At 44.5% G+C, this 22,394-nt stretch overlaps 1 protein-coding gene across 2 annotated transcripts in view; it reads left to right on the top strand.

Annotated features, from left to right (window-relative positions):
* The window catches only part of SH3BP1 (SH3 domain binding protein 1), a 258,494-nt gene that overhangs the window by 89,163 nt on the left and 146,937 nt on the right, over positions 1–22,394 (top strand). The gene's annotated exons all lie outside the window — the stretch shown is intronic.

Raw genomic sequence — 22,394 nt, 5'->3', positions numbered from 1 at the left:
ATGTATCATCCCCCATGTCTGCTATATACTGGGTACAATGTATCATCCCCCATGTCTGCTATATACTGGATACAATGTATCATCCCCCCCATGTCTGCTATATACTGGGTACAATGTATCATCCCCCATGTCTGCTATATACTGGATACAATGTATCATCCCCCCCCATGTCTGCTATATACTGGGTACAATGTATCATCCCCCATGTCTGCTATATACTGGGTACAATGTATCATCCCCCCCATGTCTGCTATATACTGGGTACAATGTATCATCCCCCATGTCTGCTATATACTGGATACAATGTATCATCCTCCATGTCTGCTATATACTGGGTAAATGTATCATCCCCCATGTCTGCTATATACTGGATACAATGTATCATCCCCCCCCATGTCTGCTATATACTGGGTACAATGTATCATCCCCCGTGTCTGCTATATACTGGAGACAATGTATTATCCCCTGTGTCTGCTATATACTGGGTACAGTGTATCATCCCTCCCCCATGTCTGCTATATACTGGGTACAATGTATCATCCCCCATGTCTGCTATATACTGGGTACAATGTATCCTCCCCCATGTCTGCTATATACTGGGTACAATGTATCATCCCCCATGTCTGCTATATACTGGATACAATGTATCATCCCCCATGTCTGCTATATACTGGGTACAATGTATCATCCCCCATGTCTGCTATATACTGGGTACAATGTATCATCCCCCATGTCTGCTATATACTGGATACAATGTATCATCCCCCCCATGTCTGCTATATACTGGGTACAATGTATCATCCCCCATGTCTGCTATATACTGGATACAATGTATCATCCCCCCCATGTCTGCTATATACTGGGTACAATGTATCATCCCCCATGTCTGCTATATACTGGGTACAATGTATCATCCCCCATGTCTGCTATATACTGGATACAATGTATCATCCCCCATGTCTGCTATATACTGGGTACAATGTATCATCCCCCATGTCTGCTATATACTGGGTACAATGTACCCCCCGTGTCTGCTATATACTGGGTACAATGTATCATCCCCCATGTCTGCTATATACTGGATACAATGTATCATCCCCCCCATGTCTGCTATATACTGGGTACAATGTATCATCCCCCATGTCTGCTATATACTGGGTACAATGTATCATCCCCCATGTCTGCTATATACTGGATACAATGTATCATCCCCCATGTCTGCTATATACTGGGTACAATGTATCATCCCCCATGTCTGCTATATACTGGGTACAATGTATCATCCCCCATGTCTGCTATATACTGGGTACAATGTACCCCCCGTGTCTGCTATATACTGGGTACAATGTATCATCCCCCGTGTCTGCTATATACTGGGTACAATGTATCATCCCCCATGTCTGCTATATACTGGATACAATGTATCATCCTCCATGTCTGCTATATACTGGGTACAATGTATCATCCCCCATGTCTGCTATATACTGGGTACAATGTATTATCCCCTGTGTCTGCTATATACTGGGTACAGTGTATCATCCCCCCCCCATGTCTGCTATATACTGGGTACAATGTATCATCCCCCATGTCTGCTATATACTGGATACAATGTATCATCCTCCATGTCTGCTATATACTGGGTACAATGTATCATCCCCCATGTCTGCTATATACTGGGTACAATGTATCATCCCCCATGTCTGCTATATACTGGGTACAATGTATCATCCTCCGTGTCTGCTATATACTGGGTACAATGTATCATCCCCCATGTCTGCTATATACTGGATACAATGTATCATCCCCCATGTCTGCTATATACTGGGTACAATGTATCATCCTCCATGTCTGCTATATACTGGGTACAATGTATCATCCCCCCCATGTCTGCTATATACTGGGTACAATGTATCATCCCCCATGTCTGCTATATACTCGGTACAATGTATCATCCCCCATGTCTGCTATATACTGGATACAATGTATCATCCCCCATGTCTGCTATATACTGGGTACAATGTACTCCCCCGTGTCTGCTATATACTGGGTACAATGTACCCCCCATGTCTGCTATATACTGGGTACAATGTATCATCCCCCATGTCTTCTATATACTGGGTACAATGTATCATCCCCCATGTCTGCTATATACTGGATACAATGTATCATCCCCCATGTCTGCTATATACTGGGTACAATGTATCATCCCCCGTGTCTGCTATATACTGGAGACAATGTATTATCCCCTGTGCCTGCTATATACTGGGTACAGTGTATCATCCCCCCCCCATGTCTGCTATATACTGGGTACAATGTATCATCCTCCATGTCTGCTATATACTGGGTACAATGTATCATCCCCCGTGTCTGCTATATACTGGAGACAATGTATTATCCCCTGTGTCTGCTATATACTGGGTACAGTGTATCATCCCCCCCCCATGTCTGCTATATACTGGGTACAATGTATCATCCCCCATGTCTCCTATATACTGGGTACAATGTATCCCCCCATGTCTGCTATATACTGGGTACAATGTATCATCCCCCATGTCTGCTATATACTGGATACAATGTATCATCCTCCATGTCTGCTATATACTGGGTACAATGTATCATCCCCCATGTCTGCTATATACTGGGTACAATGTATCATCCCCCATGTCTGCTATATACTGGATACAATGTATCATCCTCCATGTCTGCTATATACTGGGTACAATGTATCATCCCCCATGTCTGCTATATACTGGGTACAATGTATCATCCCCCATGTCTGCTATATACTGGATACAATGTATCATCCCCCCCATGTCTGCTATATACTGGGTACAATGTATCATCCCCCATGTCTGCTATATACTGGATACAATGTATCATCCCCCCATGTCTGCTATATACTGGGTACAATGTATCATCCCCCATGTCTGCTATATACTGGGTACAATGTATCATCCCCCATGTCTGCTATATACTGGATACAATGTATCATCCCCCATGTCTGCTATATACTGGGTACAATGTATCATCCCCCATGTCTGCTATATACTGGGTACAATGTACCCCCCGTGTCTGCTATATACTGGGTACAATGTATCATCCCCCATGTCTGCTATATACTGGGTACAATGTATCATCCCCCATGTCTGCTATATACTGGGTACAATGTATCATCCTCCATGTCTGCTATATACTGGGTACAATGTATCATCCCCCATGTCTGCTATATACTGGATACAATGTATCATCCTCCATGTCTGCTATATACTGGGTACAATGTATCATCCCCCATGTCTGCTATATACTGGGTACAATGTATCATCCCCCATGTCTGCTATATACTGGATACAATGCATCATCCCCCATGTCTGCTATATACTGGATACAATGCATCATCCCCCATGTCTGCTATATACTGGATACAATGCATCATCCCCCATGTCTGCTATATACTGGATACAATGCATCATCCCCCATGTCTGCTATATACTGGGTACAATGCATCATCCCCCATGTCTGCTATATACTGGGTACAATGTATCATCCCCCATGTCTGCTATATACTGGATACAATGTATCATCCCCCATGTCTGCTATATACTGGGTACAATGCATCATCCTCCATGTCTGCTATATACTGGATACAATGTATCATCCCCCCCATGTCTGCTATATACTGGGTACAATGTAGCCCCCCATGTCTGCTATATACTGGGTACAATGTATCATCCCCCCCATGTCTGCTATATACTGGGTACAATGTATCATCCCCCATGTCTGCTATATACTGGGTACAATGTATCACCCCCCCCATGTCTGCTATATACTGGGTACAATGTATCATCCCCCGTGTCTGCTATATACTGGAGACAATGTATTATCCCCTGTGTCTGCTATATACTGGGTACAGTGTATCATCCCTCCCCCATGTCTGCTATATACTGGGTACAATGTATCATCCCCCATGTCTCCTATATACTGGGTACAATGTATCCCCCCATGTCTGCTATATACTGGGTACAATGTATCATCCCCCATGTCTGCTATATACTGGATACAATGTATCATCCTCCATGTCTGCTATATACTGGGTACAATGTATCCTCCCCCATGTCTGCTATATACTGGGTACAATGTATCATCCCCCATGTCTGCTATATACTGGATACAATGTATCATCCCCCATGTCTGCTATATACTGGGTACAATGTATCATCCCCCATGTCTGCTATATACTGGGTACAATGTATCATCCCCCATGTCTGCTATATACTGGGTACAATGTACCCCCCGTGTCTGCTATATACTGGGTACAATGTATCATCCCCCGTGTCTGCTATATACTGGGTACAATGTATCATCCCCCATGTCTGCTATATACTGGATACAATGTATCATCCTCCATGTCTGCTATATACTGGGTACAATGTATCATCCCCCATGTCTGCTATATACTGGGTACAATGTATCATCCCCCATGTCTGCTATATACTGGGTACAATGTATCATCCCCCATGTCTGCTATATACTGGGTACAATGTATCATCCTCCATGTCTGCTATATACTGGGTACAATGTATCATCCCCCATGTCTGCTATATACTGGATACAATGTATCATCCCCCATGTCTGCTATATACTGGGTACAATGTATCATCCTCCATGTCTGCTATATACTGGGTACAATGTATCATCCCCCCCATGTCTGCTATATACTGGGTACAATGTATCATCCCCCCCATGTCTGCTATATACTGGGTACAATGTATCATCCCCCATGTCTGCTATATACTGGATACAATGTATCATCCCCCATGTCTGCTATATACTGGGTACAATGTACTCCCCCGTGTCTGCTATATACTGGGTACAATGTACCCCCCATGTCTGCTATATACTGGGTACAATGTATCATCCCCCATGTCTGCTATATACTGGGTACAATGTATCATCCCCCATGTCTGCTATATACTGGATACAATGTATCATCCCCCATGTCTGCTATATACTGGGTACAATGTATCATCCCCCGTGTCTGCTATATACTGGAGACAATGTATTATCCCCTGTGTCTGCTATATACTGGGTACAGTGTATCATCCCCCCCCCATGTCTGCTATATACTGGGTACAATGTATCATCCTCCATGTCTGCTATATACTGGGTACAATGTATCATCCCCCGTGTCTGCTATATACTGGAGACAATGTATTATCCCCTGTGTCTGCTATATACTGGGTACAGTGTATCATCCCCCCCCCATGTCTGCTATATACTGGGTACAATGTATCATCCCCCATGTCTCCTATATACTGGGTACAATGTATCATCCCCCATGTCTGCTATATACTGGATACAATGTATCATCCCCCCATGTCTGCTATATACTGGGTACAATGTATCATCCCCCATGTCTGCTATATACTGGGTACAATGTATCATCCCCCATGTCTGCTATATACTGGATACAATGTATCATCCCCCATGTCTGCTATATACTGGGTACAATGTATCATCCCCCATGTCTGCTATATACTGGGTACAATGTACCCCCCGTGTCTGCTATATACTGGGTACAATGTATCATCCCCCATGTCTGCTATATACTGGGTACAATGTATCATCCCCCATGTCTGCTATATACTGGGTACAATGTATCATCCTCCATGTCTGCTATATACTGGGTACAATGTATCATCCCCCATGTCTGCTATATACTGGATACAATGTATCATCCCCCATGTCTGCTATATACTGGGTACAATGTATCATCCCCCATGTCTGCTATATACTGGATACAATGTATCATCCCCCATGTCTGCTATATACTGGGTACAATGTATCATCCTCCATGTCTGCTATATACTGGATACAATGTATCATCCCCCCCATGTCTGCTATATACTGGGTACAATGTATCATCCCCCATGTCTGCTATATACTGGGTACAATGTATCATCCCCCATGTCTGCTATATACTGGATACAATGTATCATCCCCCATGTCTGCTATATACTGGGTACAATGTATCATCCCCCATGTCTGCTATATACTGGGTACAATGTACCCCCCGTGTCTGCTATATACTGGGTACAATGTATCATCCCCCATGTCTGCTATATACTGGGTACAATGTATCATCCCCCATGTCTGCTATATACTGGGTACAATGTATCATCCTCCATGTCTGCTATATACTGGGTACAATGTATCATCCCCCATGTCTGCTATATACTGGATACAATGTATCATCCTCCATGTCTGCTATATACTGGGTACAATGTATCATCCCCCATGTCTGCTATATACTGGATACAATGTATCATCCCCCATGTCTGCTATATACTGGGTACAATGTATCATCCCCCCCATGTCTGCTATATACTGGATACAATGTATCATCCCCCATGTCTGCTATATATTGGGTACAATGTATCATCCTCCATGTCTGCTATATACTGGGTACAATGTATCATCCCCCATGTCTGCTATATACTGGGTACAATGTATCATCCCCCATGTCTGCTATATACTGGGTACAATGTATCATCCTCCATGTCTGCTATATACTGGATACAATGTATCATCCCCCATGTCTGCTATATACTGGATACAATGTATCATCCCCCATGTCTGCTATATACTGGGTACAATGTATCATCCTCCATGTCTGCTATATACTGGATACAATGTATCATCCCCCATGTCTGCTATATATTGGGTACAATGTATCATCCTCCATGTCTGCTATATACTGGGTACAATGTATCATCCCCCCCATGTCTGCTATATACTGGGTACAATGTATCATCCTCCATGTCTGCTATATACTGGATACAATGTATCATCCTCCATGTCTGCTATATACTGGATACAATGTATCATCCCCCATGTCTGCTATATACTGGGTACAATGTATCATCCCCCATGTCTGCTATATACTGGATACAATGTATCATCCCCCATGTCTGCTATATACTGGGTACAATGTATCATCCCCCATGTCTGCTATATACTGGGTACAATGTATCATCCCCCATGTCTGCTATATACTGGGTACAATGTATCATCCCCCATGTCTGCTATATACTGGATACAATGTATCATCCCCTATGTCTGCTATATACTGGGTACAATGTATCATCCTCCATGTCTGCTATATACTGGATGCAATGTATCATCCCCCATGTCTGCTATATATTGGATGCAATGTATCATTCTCCATGTCTGCTATATACTGGGTACAATGTATCATCCCCCCATGTCTGCTCTTTACTGGGTACAATGTATCATCCTCCATGTCTGCTATATACTGGGTACAATGTATCATCCTCCATGTCTGCTATATACTGGGTACAATGTATCATCCCCCATGTCTGCTATATACTGGGTACAATGTATCATCCCCCGTGTCTGCTATATACTGGGTACAATGTATCCCCCCATGTCTGCTATATACTGGGTACAATGCATCATCCCCCGTGTCTGCTATATACTGGGTACAGTGTATCATCCCCCCCCCATGTCTGCTATATACTGGGTACAATGCATCATCCCCTGTGTCTGCTATATACTGGGTACAGTGTATCATCCCCCCCCATGTCTGCTATATACTGGGTACAATGTATCCTCCCCCATGTCTCCTATATACTGGGTACAATGTATCCCCCCATGTCTGCTATATACTGGGTACAATGTATCATCCTCCATGTCTGCTATATACTGGGTACAATGTATCATCCCCCATGTCTGCTATATACTGGGTACAATGTATCATCCCCCATGTCTGCTATATACTGGGTACAATGTATCATCCTCCATGTCTGCTATATACTGGATACAATGTATCATCCCCCATGTCTGCTATATACTGGATACAATGTATCATCCCCCATGTCTGCTATATACTGGGTACAATGTATCATCCTCCATGTCTGCTATATACTGGATACAATGTATCATCCCCCATGTCTGCTATATATTGGGTACAATGTATCATCCTCCATGTCTGCTATATACTGGGTACAATGTATCATCCCCCCATGTCTGCTATATACTGGATACAATGTATCATCCCCCATGTCTGCTATATACTGGATACAATGTATCATCCCCCATGTCTGCTATATACTGGGTACAATGTATCATCCTCCATGTCTGCTATATACTGGGTACAATGTATCATCCTCCATGTCTGCTATATACTGGGTACAATGTATCCTCCCCCATGTCTGCTATATACTGGGCACAATGTATCATCCCCCATGTCTGCTATATACTGGATACAATGTATCATCCCCCATGTCTGCTATATATTGGGTACAATGTATCATCCTCCATGTCTGCTATATACTGGGTACAATGTATCATCCCCCATGTCTGCTATATACTGGGTACAATGCATCATCCCCCATGTCTGCTATATACTGGGCACAATGTATCATCCCCCATGTCTGCTATATACTGGATACAATGTATCATCCCCCATGTCTGCTATATATTGGGTACAATGTATCATCCTCCATGTCTGCTATATACTGGATACAATGTATCATCCCCCATGTCTGCTATATACTGGATACAATGTATCATCCCCCATGCCTGCTATATACTGGGTACAATGTATCATCCCCCATGTCTGCTATATACTGGGTACAATGTATCATCCTCCATGTCTGCTATATACTGGATACAATGTATCATCCTCCATGTCTGCTATATACTGGGTACAATGTATCATCCCCCATGTCTGCTATATACTGGGTACAATGTATCATCCTCCATGTCTGCTATATACTGGGTACAATGTATCCTCCCCCATGTCTGCTATATACTGGGTACAATGTATCATCCTCCATGTCTGCTATATACTGGGTACAATGTATCCTCCCCCATGTCTGCTAAATACTGGGTACAATGTATCATCCCCCCATGTCTGCTATATACTGGGTACAATGTATCATCCTCCATGTCTGCTGTATACTGGGTACAATGTATCATCCTCCATGTCTGCTATATACTGGGTACAATGTATCATCCTCCATGTCTGCTATATACTGGGTACAATGTATCATCCCCCATGTCTGCTATATACTGGGTACAATGTATCATCCTCCATGTCTGCTATATACTGGGTACAATGTATCATCCCCCATGTCTGCTATATACTGGATACAATGTATCATCCTCCATGTCTGCTATATACTGGGTACAATGTATCATCCCCCATGTCTGCTATATACTGGGTACAATGTATCATCCCCCATGTCTGCTATATACTGGGTACAATGTATCATCCTCCATGTCTGCTATATACTGGGTACAATGTATCATCCCCCCCATGTCTGCTATATACTGGGTACAATGTATCATCCCCCCCATGTCTGCTATATACTGGGTACAATGTATCATCCCCCATGTCTGCTATATACTGGATACAATGTATCATCCCCCATGTCTGCTATATACTGGGTACAATGTATCATCCCCCATGTCTGCTATATACTGGATACAATGTACTCCCCCGTGTCTGCTATATACTGGGTACAATGTACCCCCCATGTCTGCTATATACTGGGTACAATGTATCATCCCCCATGTCTGCTATATACTGGGTACAATGTATCATCCCCCATGTCTGCTATATACTGGATACAATGTATCATCCCCCATGTCTGCTATATACTGGGTACAATGTATCATCCTCCATGTCTGCTATATACTGGGTACAATGTATCATCCCCCATGTCTGCTATATACTGGATACGATGTATCATCCCCCATGTCTGCTATATACTGGGTACAATGTATCATCCTCCATGTCTGCTATATACTGGATACAATGTATCATCCTCCATGTCTGCTATATACTGGATACAATGTATCATCCCCCATGTCTGCTATATACTGGGTACAATGTATCATCCCCCATGTCTGCTATATACTGGATACAATGTATCATCCCCCATGTCTGCTATATACTGGGTACAATGTATCATCCCCCATGTCTGCTATATACTGGGTACAATGTATCATCCCCCATGTCTGCTATATACTGGGTACAATGTATCATCCCCCATGTCTGCTATATACTGGATACAATGTATCATCCCCCATGTCTGCTATATACTGGGTACAATGTATCATCCTCCATGTCTGCTATATACTGGGTACAATGTATCATCCTCCATGTCTGCTATATACTGGGTACAATGTATCATCCCCCCCATGTCTGCTATATACTGGGTACAATGTATCATCCCCCCCATGTCTGCTATATACTGGGTACAATGTATCATCCCCCATGTCTGCTATATACTGGATACAATGTATCATCCCCCATGTCTGCTATATACTGGGTACAATGTATCATCCCCCATGTCTGCTATATACTGGATACAATGTACTCCCCCGTGTCTGCTATATACTGGGTACAATGTACCCCCCATGTCTGCTATATACTGGGTACAATGTATCATCCCCCATGTCTGCTATATACTGGGTACAATGTATCATCCCCCATGTCTGCTATATACTGGGTACAATGTATCATCCCCCATGTCTGCTATATACTGGATACAATGTATCATCCCCCATGTCTGCTATATACTGGGTACAATGTATCATCCTCCATGTCTGCTATATACTGGGTACAATGTATCATCCCCCATGTCTGCTATATACTGGATACAATGTATCATCCCCCATGTCTGCTATATACTGGATACAATGTATCATCCCCCATGTCTGCTATATACTGGGTACAATGTATCATCCTCCATGTCTGCTATATACTGGATACAATGTATCATCCTCCATGTCTGCTATATACTGGATACAATTTATCATCCCCCATGTCTGCTATATACTGGGTACAATGTATCATCCCCCATGTCTGCTATATACTGGATACAATGTATCATCCCCCATGTCTGCTATATACTGGGTACAATGTATCATCCCCCATGTCTGCTATATACTGGGTACAATGTATCATCCCCCATGTCTGCTATATACTGGGTACAATGTATCATCCCCCATGTCTGCTATATACTGGATACAATGTATCATCCCCCATGTCTGCTATATACTGGGTACAATGTATCATCCTCCATGTCTGCTATATACTGGATGCAATGTATCATCCCCCATGTCTGCTATATATTGGATGCAATGTATCATTCTCCATGTCTGCTATATACTGGGTACAATGTATCATCCCCCCATGTCTGCTCTTTACTGGGTACAATGTATCATCCTCCATGTCTGCTATATACTGGGTACAATGTATCATCCTCCATGTCTGCTATATACTGGATACAATGTATCATCCCCCATGTCTGCTATATACTGGATACAATGTAGCCCCCCATGTCTGCTATATACTGGGTACAATGCATCATCCCCCATGTCTGCTATATACTGGATACAATGTATCATCCTCCATGTCTGCTATATACTGGGTACAATGTATCATCCCCCATGTCTGCTATATACTGGGTACAATGTATCATCCTCCATGTCTGCTATATACTGGGTACAATGTATCATCCTCCATGTCTGCTATATACTGGGTACAATGTATCATCCCCCCCATGTCTGCTATATACTGGGTACAATGTATCATCCCCCGTGTCTGCTATATACTGGGTACAATGTATCCCCCCATGTCTGCTATATACTGGGTACAATGCATCATCCCCCGTGTCTGCTATATACTGGGTACAGTGTATCATCCCCCCCCCATGTCTGCTATATACTGGGTACAATGCATCATCCCCTGTGTCTGCTATATACTGGGTACAGTGTATCATCCCCCCCCATGTCTGCTATATACTGGGTACAATGTATCCTCCCCCATGTCTCCTATATACTGGGTACAATGTATCCCCCCATGTCTGCTATATACTGGGTACAATGTATCATCCTCCATGTCTGCTATATACTGGGTACAATGTATCATCCTCCATGTCTGCTATATACTGGGTACAATGTACCCCCCATGTCTGCTATATACTGGGTACAATGTATCATCCCCCATGTCTGCTATATACTGGGTACAATGTATCATCCCCTGTGTCTGCTATATACTGGGTACAGTGTATCATCCCCCCCCATGTCTGCTATATACTGGGTACAATGTATCATCCCCCATGTCTGCTATATACTGAGTACAATGTATCATCCCCCATGTCTGCTATATACTGGGTACAATGTATCATCCTCCATGTCTGCTATATACTGGATACAATGTATCATCCCCCATGTCTGCTATATACTGGATACAATGTATCATCCCCCATGTCTGCTATATACTGGGTACAATGTATCATCCTCCATGTCTGCTATATACTGGATACAATGTATCATCCCCCATGTCTGCTATATATTGGGTACAATGTATCATCCTCCATGTCTGCTATATACTGGGTACAATGTATCATCCCCCCATGTCTGCTATATACTGGATACAATGTATCATCCCCCATGTCTGCTATATACTGGATACAATGTATCATCCCCCATGTCTGCTATATACTGGGTACAATGTATCATCCTCCATGTCTGCTATATACTGGGTACAATGTATCATCCTCCATGTCTGCTATATACTGGGTACAATGTATCCTCCCCCATGTCTGCTATATACTGGGCACAATGTATCATCCCCCATGTCTGCTATATACTGGATACAATGTATCATCCCCCATGTCTGCTATATATTGGGTACAATGTATCATCCTCCATGTCTGCTATATACTGGGTACAATGTATCATCCCCCATGTCTGCTATATATTGGGTACAATGTATCATCCTCCATGTCTGCTATATACTGGGTACAATGTATCATCCCCCATGTCTGCTATATACTGGGTACAATGCATCATCCCCCATGTCTGCTATATACTGGGCACAATGTATCATCCCCCATGTCTGCTATATACTGGATACAATGTATCATCCCCCATGTCTGCTATATATTGGGTACAATGTATCATCCTCCATGTCTGCTATATACTGGGTACAATGTATCATCCCCCATGTCTGCTATATACTGGGTACAATGCATCATCCCCCATGTCTGCTATATACTGGGTACAATGTATCATCCCCCATGTCTGCTATATACTGGATACAATGTATCATCCCCCATGTCTGCTATATACTGGGTACAATGCATCATCCTCCATGTCTGCTATATACTGGATACAATGTATCATCCCCCCCATGTCTGCTATATACTGGGTACAATGTAGCCCCCCATGTCTGCTATATACTGGGTACAATGTATCATCCCCCGTGTCTGCTATATATTGGGTACAATGTATCATCCCCCGTGTCTGCTATATATTGGGTACAATGTATCATCCCCCGTGTCTGCTATATATTGGGTACAATGTATCATCCCCCGTGTCTGCTATATATTTATGTACAATGTATCATCCCCCGTGTCTGCTATATATTTATGTACAATGTATCATCCCCCATGTCTGCTTTGCTATATGTTCCTAACTATACAGTAGGGTAAACAGTATTTATTCAGTCCCCAATTGTGCAAGTTCTCCCACTTATAAACATGAGCGAGGCCTGTAATTGACATCATAGGTCGACCTCGACTATGAGAGACAAAATGAGAAAACAAATCCTGAACATCACATTGTCTGATTTGGAAAGAATTTTTTTCAAATTTTGGTGAAAAATAAGTATTTGGTCAATTACAAAAGTTCCTCTCAATACTTTGTTATATTTCCTTTATTGGCAATGACAGAGGTGAAACGTCTTCTGTAAGTCTTCACCAGGTTGGCACACACTGTTGCTGGTATGTTGTCCCATTCCTTCATGCAGATCTCCTCTAGAGCAGTGATGTTTGGGTGCTGTCGCTGGACAACACGGACTTTCACCTCCCTCCAAAGGTTTTCTATAGTGTTTAGATCTGGAGACTGGCTGTTAAGGATCCAGGTGGTGGAACCTCTGTGCTGCGGTGCAAGGAGGGACCAGAGGGGCTTAACTAGGTATCAACTCGGACTGACCAAGGTCTCGCGGCTCAATCTACTCCGTGAACCAGGGAAGGACCGACCAGAGGGACCAGGTGCTACTCTGGACCAGTCCTTGTATGAGAGCAGGTGACTCCCACGGGTAACTGGTAGGAGCCTCCAAGTAGACTGGCTGGTAAGCGCGGCAGGTAAATGGTACGTTCTCCGGGTAGGCAGGCAAGCCAGGCCCATAGACAGACTGGCAGGTTTGGATCGTAGGCTGACCGTCGGGCTGGAGAGTACACTTGGCTGGCGGAGACAGGTAGTCGGGCTGGCGGGCCGGACTGGTAGTCGGGCTGGCGGGCCGGACTGGTAGTCGGGCTGGCGGGCCGGACTGGTAGTCGGGCTGGCGGGCCGGACTGGTAGTCGGGCTGGCGGGCCGGACTGGTAGTCGGGCTGGCGGGCCGGACTGGTAGTCGGGCTGGCGGGCCGGACTGGTAGTCGGGCTGGCGGGCACCGGCAGCAGCAGGAGAGCCGGAGGATGCTGGGCCGGGAGCGTGGCAGTAAGAGGGACAGCGTCTCTGCTTGTCAGGGGGCAGAGACGCCGATACTACACTGGCTAGACCACTCTAGGACCTTGAAATACACCTTACAAAGTCACTCCTTCGTTGGCCTGGTTGTGTGCTTGGGATCATTTTCATGCTGAAAGACCCAGCCACGTTTCATCTTCAATGACCTTGCTGATGGAAGGAGGTTTGCAGTCAAAATCTAACGATACAGGGCCCCATTCATTCTTTCATGTACACGGATCAGTCGTCCTGGTCCCTTGGCAGAGAAACCGCCCCAAAGCATGATGTTGCCACCCCCATGCTTCACAGTAGGTATGGTGTTCTTTGGATGCAACTCGGCCTTCTTTCTCCTCCAAACACAACGAGTTGTGTTTCTACCAAACAGTTCTACTTTGGTTTTATCTGACCATATAACATTCTCCCAATACTCTTCTGGATCATCCAAATGCTCTCTAGCAAACTTCAGATGGGCCCGGACATTTAATGGCTTAAGCACGGGGACACATCTGGCACTGCAGGATCTGAGACCCTGGCGGCATAGTGTTTTATTGATGGTAGCCTGTGTAACGTTGGTCCCAGCTCTCTGCAGGTCATTCACTAGGTCACCTCATGTGGTTCTGGGATTTTTGCTCACCATTCTTGAGATCATTTTGACCCCACGGGGTGAGATCTTGTGTGGAGCCCCAGATCCAGTGAGATTATCAGTGGTCTTGTATGTCTTCCATTTTCTAATTATTGCTCCCACAGTTGATTTCTTCACACCAAGCTGCTTGCCTATTGCAGATTCAGTCTTCCCAGCCTGGTGCAGGGCTACAATGTTGTTTCTGGTGTCCTTCGACAGCTCTTTGGTCTTCACCATAGTGGAGTTTGGAGTGTGACTGTTTGAGGTTGCGAACATGTGTCTTTTATACTGATAATAAGTTCAGACAGGAGCCAGTACTACAGGTAATGAGTGGAGGACAGAGGAGCCAGTACTACAGGTAATGAGTGGAGGACAGAGGAGCCAGTACTACAGGTAATGAGTGGAGGACAGAGGAGCCAGTACTACAGGTAATGAGTGGAGGACAGAGGAGCCAGTACTACAGGTAATGAGTGGAGGACAGAGGAGCCACTGCTACAGGTAATGAGCGGAGGACAGAGGAGCCAGTACTACAGGTAATGAGTGGAGGACAGAGGAGCCAGTACTACAGGTAATGAGTGGAGGACAGAGGAGCCAGTACTACAGGTAATGAGTGGAGGACAGAGGAGCCAGTACTACAGGTAATGAGTGGAGGACAGAGGAGCCAGTACTACAGGTAATGAGTGGAGGACAGAGGAGCCTCTTAAAGAAGTTACAGGTCTGTGAGAGACAGAAATCTTGCTTGTTTGTAATTGACCAAATACTTATTATCCACAAAAATTTGAAAAAAATTTCTTTCCAAATCAGACAATGTGATTTTCAGGATTTGTTTTCTCATTTTGTCTCTCATAGTCGAGGTCGACCTATGATGTCAATTACAGGCCGACCTCATCTTTCTAAGTGGGAGAACTTACACAATTGGAGGCTGACTAAATACTTTTTTGCCCCACTGTATATATACTGACCCTATGCAGCAGCTCAATATATTATACAAGATGTCACTATACTTTGTGGACATTAGAAAGTTTACAAGTGTCTCTGTGTTGTGACAGAGTCACTGGTATGAGATACGAGGGGACGTATGTGTCACTCAGGTTGCTCTCCTGTGTGAACTGAAACTTGCTGAATTTCTGCCAGCTTGTTATAGGCTGGGGGGGTTAACGCTCTTAAAAGGGTGTGGTTTTATGGGAATGGTAAAGAGGGTGTGCGGCCATTCCCCATACCTCCCCTCAGGGTGTGGCTGAGCTGGTTTAAATGATCAGTCAGATTTGTTCCTCTGGAGTGTGTGGTCTGGGGAGTGAAGTCTCCAGGCTGTGTTTGGGTGAAACCAGAGAGCAACACTGGAGGACTGGTGTTGCTGAAGACTTCACTGTGTTACCTGCAGGGGGCAGAGCCTCGTTTACTATTGGACTCTGCCATACCTTATCTTTTTGTTTTTCCCGTTAACCCCGAAAGGGCCTGTTTATTTTTACGGGACACTGCTGGAGTTTATGCCACAGAATAAACCAGTAGGAAGTTAATCCAAACCGTGTGTCCTGTGTCTACCTCTGGAGAGCCGAGCAAGTTGCTTTACCACAGTTGGTGGAGAATGCGGGCAAAGATCCAGCAACACGTGGTGTACCTGCTACAGAGAATGGTGGATGTCCTGGGTGAAGGCCGGCAGCCAGCCAGAGATGTCTGGTAACATGGAGAAGCTTATTAAACATTTAGTCCAGAGCCAGCAGCAGCAACATCAGCAGCACCTCCTGCAACAATTTCAGCATCATCGGGAACTACAGCAGATCCTGTAGCAGCAGCAAGATCAACAGGAGACGATCAAACTGTTACTAAAACAGATCCAGTTGCAGCAAAAGGCGCAGAACCAGCAGGAGCAGCAGCAGCAGATACAGCTTCTGGCGAATGCCATCCAGGGCAGAGCAACCGCCCCACCCCCAGGGCCGACCGATGACTCACACGTCAGGAAGACGGTGATATAAAAAAAGAATAAAAGGGGAGACAAGGGGCGCAGAGTCTAAGCGTAGATGAATATGTGCATTTGCCACAGCAATATTTGTTTTTTGCACTCACCCTTTGGATGTCTTGTATTTTCACTCAAATGATCCGTATAGTGGATCAGCTCTTTGCAATCCTCAGGTCTGCAGCACAAATGCGGGAACTATGTCAGCCCTGGTATACGGCTTGCATGTTGGATATTGTAGTGGAGAGAAGATTTCCCTTTTTCGGCGCTTCCAGAGGATAAGGATCGTTACAGATTAATTCTTTTTCTCAAAATCAGATTTATTCGGACACTATATTAAGAACAAACAACGCGTTTCTGCCAGCAACGGCCTTCATCAGGTATAATATGCACTTGTAGGACTTTAAGGGAAGACAATCTTTATAGACTGGTTACTCTTAAGAGGTCGTGTTTTTTTTTTTTTTCTCCTTTCCTTGACTTGGTTGAATTGATTAGGATTGACACCACACCCCAATTAAGTTAGGAGAGTAGGTAGTTGTTCAGCATTACATTCTATCACCATTCTGTGTACTAGAATGGTATATTTTTTGATATTAGAATGAACATATATATAATAAAATTCCTTTCTCTTATCATTTCCTTCACTTTCCCCTCCTTTTATATATAGAAAGAGAAAGGGATATATAATAGTAATTTTAGAATACATAGTTGTGATTAAAATATACCTGGTGATGGTATATATATATATATATATATATATATATATATATATATATATATATATATATATATATATATATATATATATATATATATATATATATATATATATATATATATATATATATATATAAAAATAATAATAAATAAATTACATAGTACTGATCATAAAGAATGACATAAATAGGATCCAGAAACTAAACAGAAAAGAGTCTTATTGGATCTTTAGATTGAAAACCCTATATCCAGATGGTCTTAATGATATAGTGGAAAATGTGTGAGGGGGAAAAAAAAGAGGGAAAAAAGGAAGAAAAAAAAAAAAAAAAAAAAAATGTATATTTAATAATGCACAGCCCTATTTACCAATACTGGAAAAATATATATTTGTTTTATTGTAAGATCTCATTTCTGTAAAAATAACTGTTATATTTTATGATTTTTTTATATACTAGACTAACAATTATGTATTTCTATGATCAGTAATATGTAATTTATTTATTATTATTTTTATATATATATATATAACCATCACCAGGTATATTTTAATCACAACTATGTATTCTAAAATTACTATTATATATCCCTTTCTCTTTCTATATATATATAAGGAGGGGAAAGTGAAGGAAATGATAAGAGAAAGGAATTTTATTATATATATGTTCATTCTAATATCAAAAAATATACCATTCTAGTACACAGAATGGTGATAGAATGTAATGCTGAACAACTACCTACTCTCCTAACTTAATTGGGGTGTGGTGTCAATCCTAATCAATTCAACCAAGTCAAGGAAAGGAGAAAAAAAAAAAAACACGACCTCTTAAGAGTAACCAGTCTATAAAGATTGTCTTCCCTTAAAGTCCTACAAGTGCATATTATACCTGATGAAGGCCGTTGCTGGCAGAAACGCGTTGTTTGTTCTTAATATAGTATCCGAATAAATCTGATTTTGAGAAAAAGAATTCATCTGTAACGATCCTTATCCTCTGGAAGCGCCGAAAAAGGGAAATCTTCTCTCTACTACGTCAGGAAGACGGTAAGACGGGTCATGCAGAAGATGCCCCCCGGCGATGATGTAGAAGCCTTTCTGACAGTCTTTGAGAGGGTGGCTGATCGGGAGAGACTTCCACCAGAACAGTGGGCAGAGGTTCTGGTGCCATATTTGTCGGGTGAACCCTAAAAGGCATATTACGACTTGGCACTGCAGGATGCCAAGGAATATGCCAAGCTAAAGACAGAGATCTTAGCACGCCTGGGAGTGATTATGTCGGTGAGAGCCCAACGAGTCCACGACTGGGTATACGCCAGCGACAAACCCCCTCGCTTGCAGATGTTTGACCTACTGCATCTCGTTCAGAAGTGGTTGCAGCCAGAGTCCTCCACTGCGGCCCAGATGGTCGAGCTTGTGGTGATTGATAGATTCATACACTTCCTTCCCAAGTCGGTACAGATTTGGGTTGCCCCGGGCAATCCCCAGAACGCAGATGACTTCATTGGCCTGATAGAGAGGTACCAGGTGGTTGAGAAGGCCCTTGGGAAACCGGATATAATCACTGACCCATACTGGGATATCCAAAAGGGGGCGGGTTCACCATGGAAGGGGTTTAGAGCCACCAAAGGGGGGCGTCCCACTTCCACTGAAGGTGCCGCAAGGACTGTTATTAAGGACATAGTCTGTTGGAAGTGTCACAACCCTGGACACGTAGCCGGCCGGTGTCATATGTCCCCTGAGCCCATGGACTGCAGCCTAGGCAGACGAAGTTCCTATTATGCATATCCAGCCTGCAGTGTGGACTCTCGACTCGGTGAGGGGCCGCAGGCATGTGCCGTGTCCATAAATGGAGTAAAGGTGCTTGGGCTTTTAAACTCTGGAAGTCTGGTGACTTTAATCAGAGCTATGCTTCCCCACCAGTTGGTCACTTCCAAAACTGTGGGCATTCGGTGCATCCATGGGGATGCCAAAGACTACCCCGTGGCCACAGTGACAGTGGGAACAGACTGTGGTGCCCAGTCCCACGAGGTCGGGGTGGTTAAGGACCTGATACATCCCGTAATACTGGGCCTTGATTTTTCTTTGTTTTGGGACTTGTGGGGGAAGGGAACCAGACTAAGTAGCGTGAGCAAAAGCCAGGTCCCTGGAGAAGAACTCCTTATGAAGTCTCAAGTGGATGAGTTCCCACTGTGCGTCTCTGCCGGCGATGAAGGCGAGACGATGACCGAGGAGGCCGACCTCCCTGAGTTAGATGTGTCCGGAGAGAACTTTGGGACTTCTCAAGTTCGGGACCTGACCTTAAAGGGGGCGTTTGACCAGGTTACTGTATGTAATGGGGTTGCCCAAGAGCCGGGGGCCAACACTAGGTTCCCCCACTTTACAGTTCAAGGGGAGTTGTTATGTCACGTGGCCAAACTAAGGGGCGGTGAGATAGTGGAACAGCTGCTAGTCCCGGGGCCATACAGACAGAGGGTGCTAGGTATGGCCCATTCACATGTTCTGGGGGGACACTTAGGAGTCGAGAATACTCAGGAGAGGATATTAAGAAGGTTTTATTGGCCAGGTTGTTACCGAGAAATTCTGAACTATTGTAGGTCCTGTCCCACCTGCCAAATAACCGCTCCCTCCTCCAACTTCCGTAGTCCGCTAGTTCCACTACCAGTGATAGAGGTCCCCTTTGAGAGGATTGCTATTGACCTAGTAGGGCCCTTAGTCAAATCAGCCCGAGGCCACCAATACATTCTAGTAATCATGGACTATGCGACCCCGTATCCAGAAGCGGTACCACTAAGGAACTCTTCAAGCAAGTGCATAGCCAGGGAACTGGTTCATAGGATTTCCTTCGGCAGACCAGTCCTAGCAAATATAACGGATCAAGGGACGCCGTTCATGAGCAAGGTAATGAAAGAGCTGTGCAAGGTCCTCCAGATTACCAAGCTGCGACCATCTGTTTATCCGCAGACAGATGGCTTAGTAGAGAGCTTTAATAAGACCCTGAAAGCGATGCTCAAGAAAGTCGTAGAGAAGGATGAACATGACTGCTGCCATAACTGCTCTTCTCAGTAAGGGAGGTTCCGCAAGCTTCTACCAGTTTTTTTCGTTTGAGCTTCTGTATGGACGACATCCGCGAGGGATCCTGTACATCGCTAAGGAAACCTGGGAAGCCAAGGTTACGCCACACCGGAGCGTCATTGAACAGGTCACCCAGATACAGGAAAGAATAGCGAGAGTGATGCCGATCGTGAAAGCGCATCTCCTCCAGGCGCAGGATGCCCAGGCAAGGGTCTATAACCGATCGACGAGGCTGAGGCAGTTCCAGCCCGGGGACCTTGTTTTGGTGCTAATCCCTACAGTCGAGAGCAAGTTCCTGGCCAAATGGCAAGGTCCGTAGGAGGTGGTGGAGAAAGTCAGTGAGGTTAATTATAAAGTCCACCAGCCTGGCCGAGGAAAGCTGCACCAAATATACAATGTGAAGTTGCTCAAGCCGTGGCGGGACCAGGAAGCGGTGGAAACTCCTTGCCTGGTATCCACTCCCGAAGGCAAGGTGGAGGAGGTCACTATAGCAGAAACTCTATCGCCGGCCCAAAAGCAACAGTGCCGAGAACTGCTGCAGCAGAATCGGGAGCTGTTCTGAGAGTTGTCGGGGCATAGTCAGGAGGTAGCGCATGACGTGCTAACAGAACCACATGTAAGAGTGAATCTGAAGCCTTACTGGATTCCGACAGCACGCCGGGAGGTGATCTCGGCCAAAGTGAAGAGGTTGTTAGACCTCGGGGTGATAGAGGAGTCAAAGAGTGGGTGGTCAAGCCCAATTGTCCTCATACCAAAACCCAACGGAGAGTGGAGCTTTTGTAATGACCACCGCCGGCTGAATGAGGTGTCCAAGTGTGACGCGTAACCGATGCCCCACGTCGACGAACTCATCGAGAGGTTTGACCGGCGAAGTACATCACCACTCTGGACCTGAGGAAGGGCTAATGGCAGATCCCCATGTCCCAGACGGCCAAGGAGAATACTGCTTTATCGACACTGGATGGGTGCTTTCAATACACTTGGATGCCGTTCGGACTACAGGGGGCACCAGCCACCTTCCAGAAGTCTATGGATCGGATTCTAGCCCCACATAAGATGTATGCCGCAGCCTACCTTGACGACATCGTAGTCTTTAGCCCAGACTGGGCTAGTAACCTACCTAAACTACAGGCCGTTCTGGATGCTCTAAGGAAGGCAGAATTTACCATAAATCCAAGAAAATGTGCCGTTGGAAAAGAGGAGGCCGCAAGTTAATAAAGTGGAGGCAATCCAGACCTGGCCGCAACCGCTCTCCAAGAAGGAAGTAAGAGCATTCCTGAAAATGGTGGGATATTACCAACGGTTTATCCCGAATTATGCCATAATGGCCGCTCCCGCTGATGGATCTCCTAAAAGGCACCAGATCAACCATTGTGAAGTGGATGGAGGAAATAGAGACCGCGTTCCAACAGATGAAGCTAGCACTGTGTAAGCAGCCGGTCCTGGTCTCACCAGACTTTAAGAAAGAGTTCTTGGGTCAGACAAATGCTT

This window comes from Phyllobates terribilis, unplaced genomic scaffold, assembly GCF_046119375.1.
Source record: "Phyllobates terribilis strain yellow unplaced genomic scaffold, ASM4611937v1 Scaffold_8__6_contigs__length_399053987, whole genome shotgun sequence".
Lineage (NCBI taxonomy): Eukaryota > Metazoa > Chordata > Amphibia > Anura > Dendrobatidae > Phyllobates > Phyllobates terribilis.
This window is presented reverse-complemented; position numbering and strand designations above follow the sequence as displayed.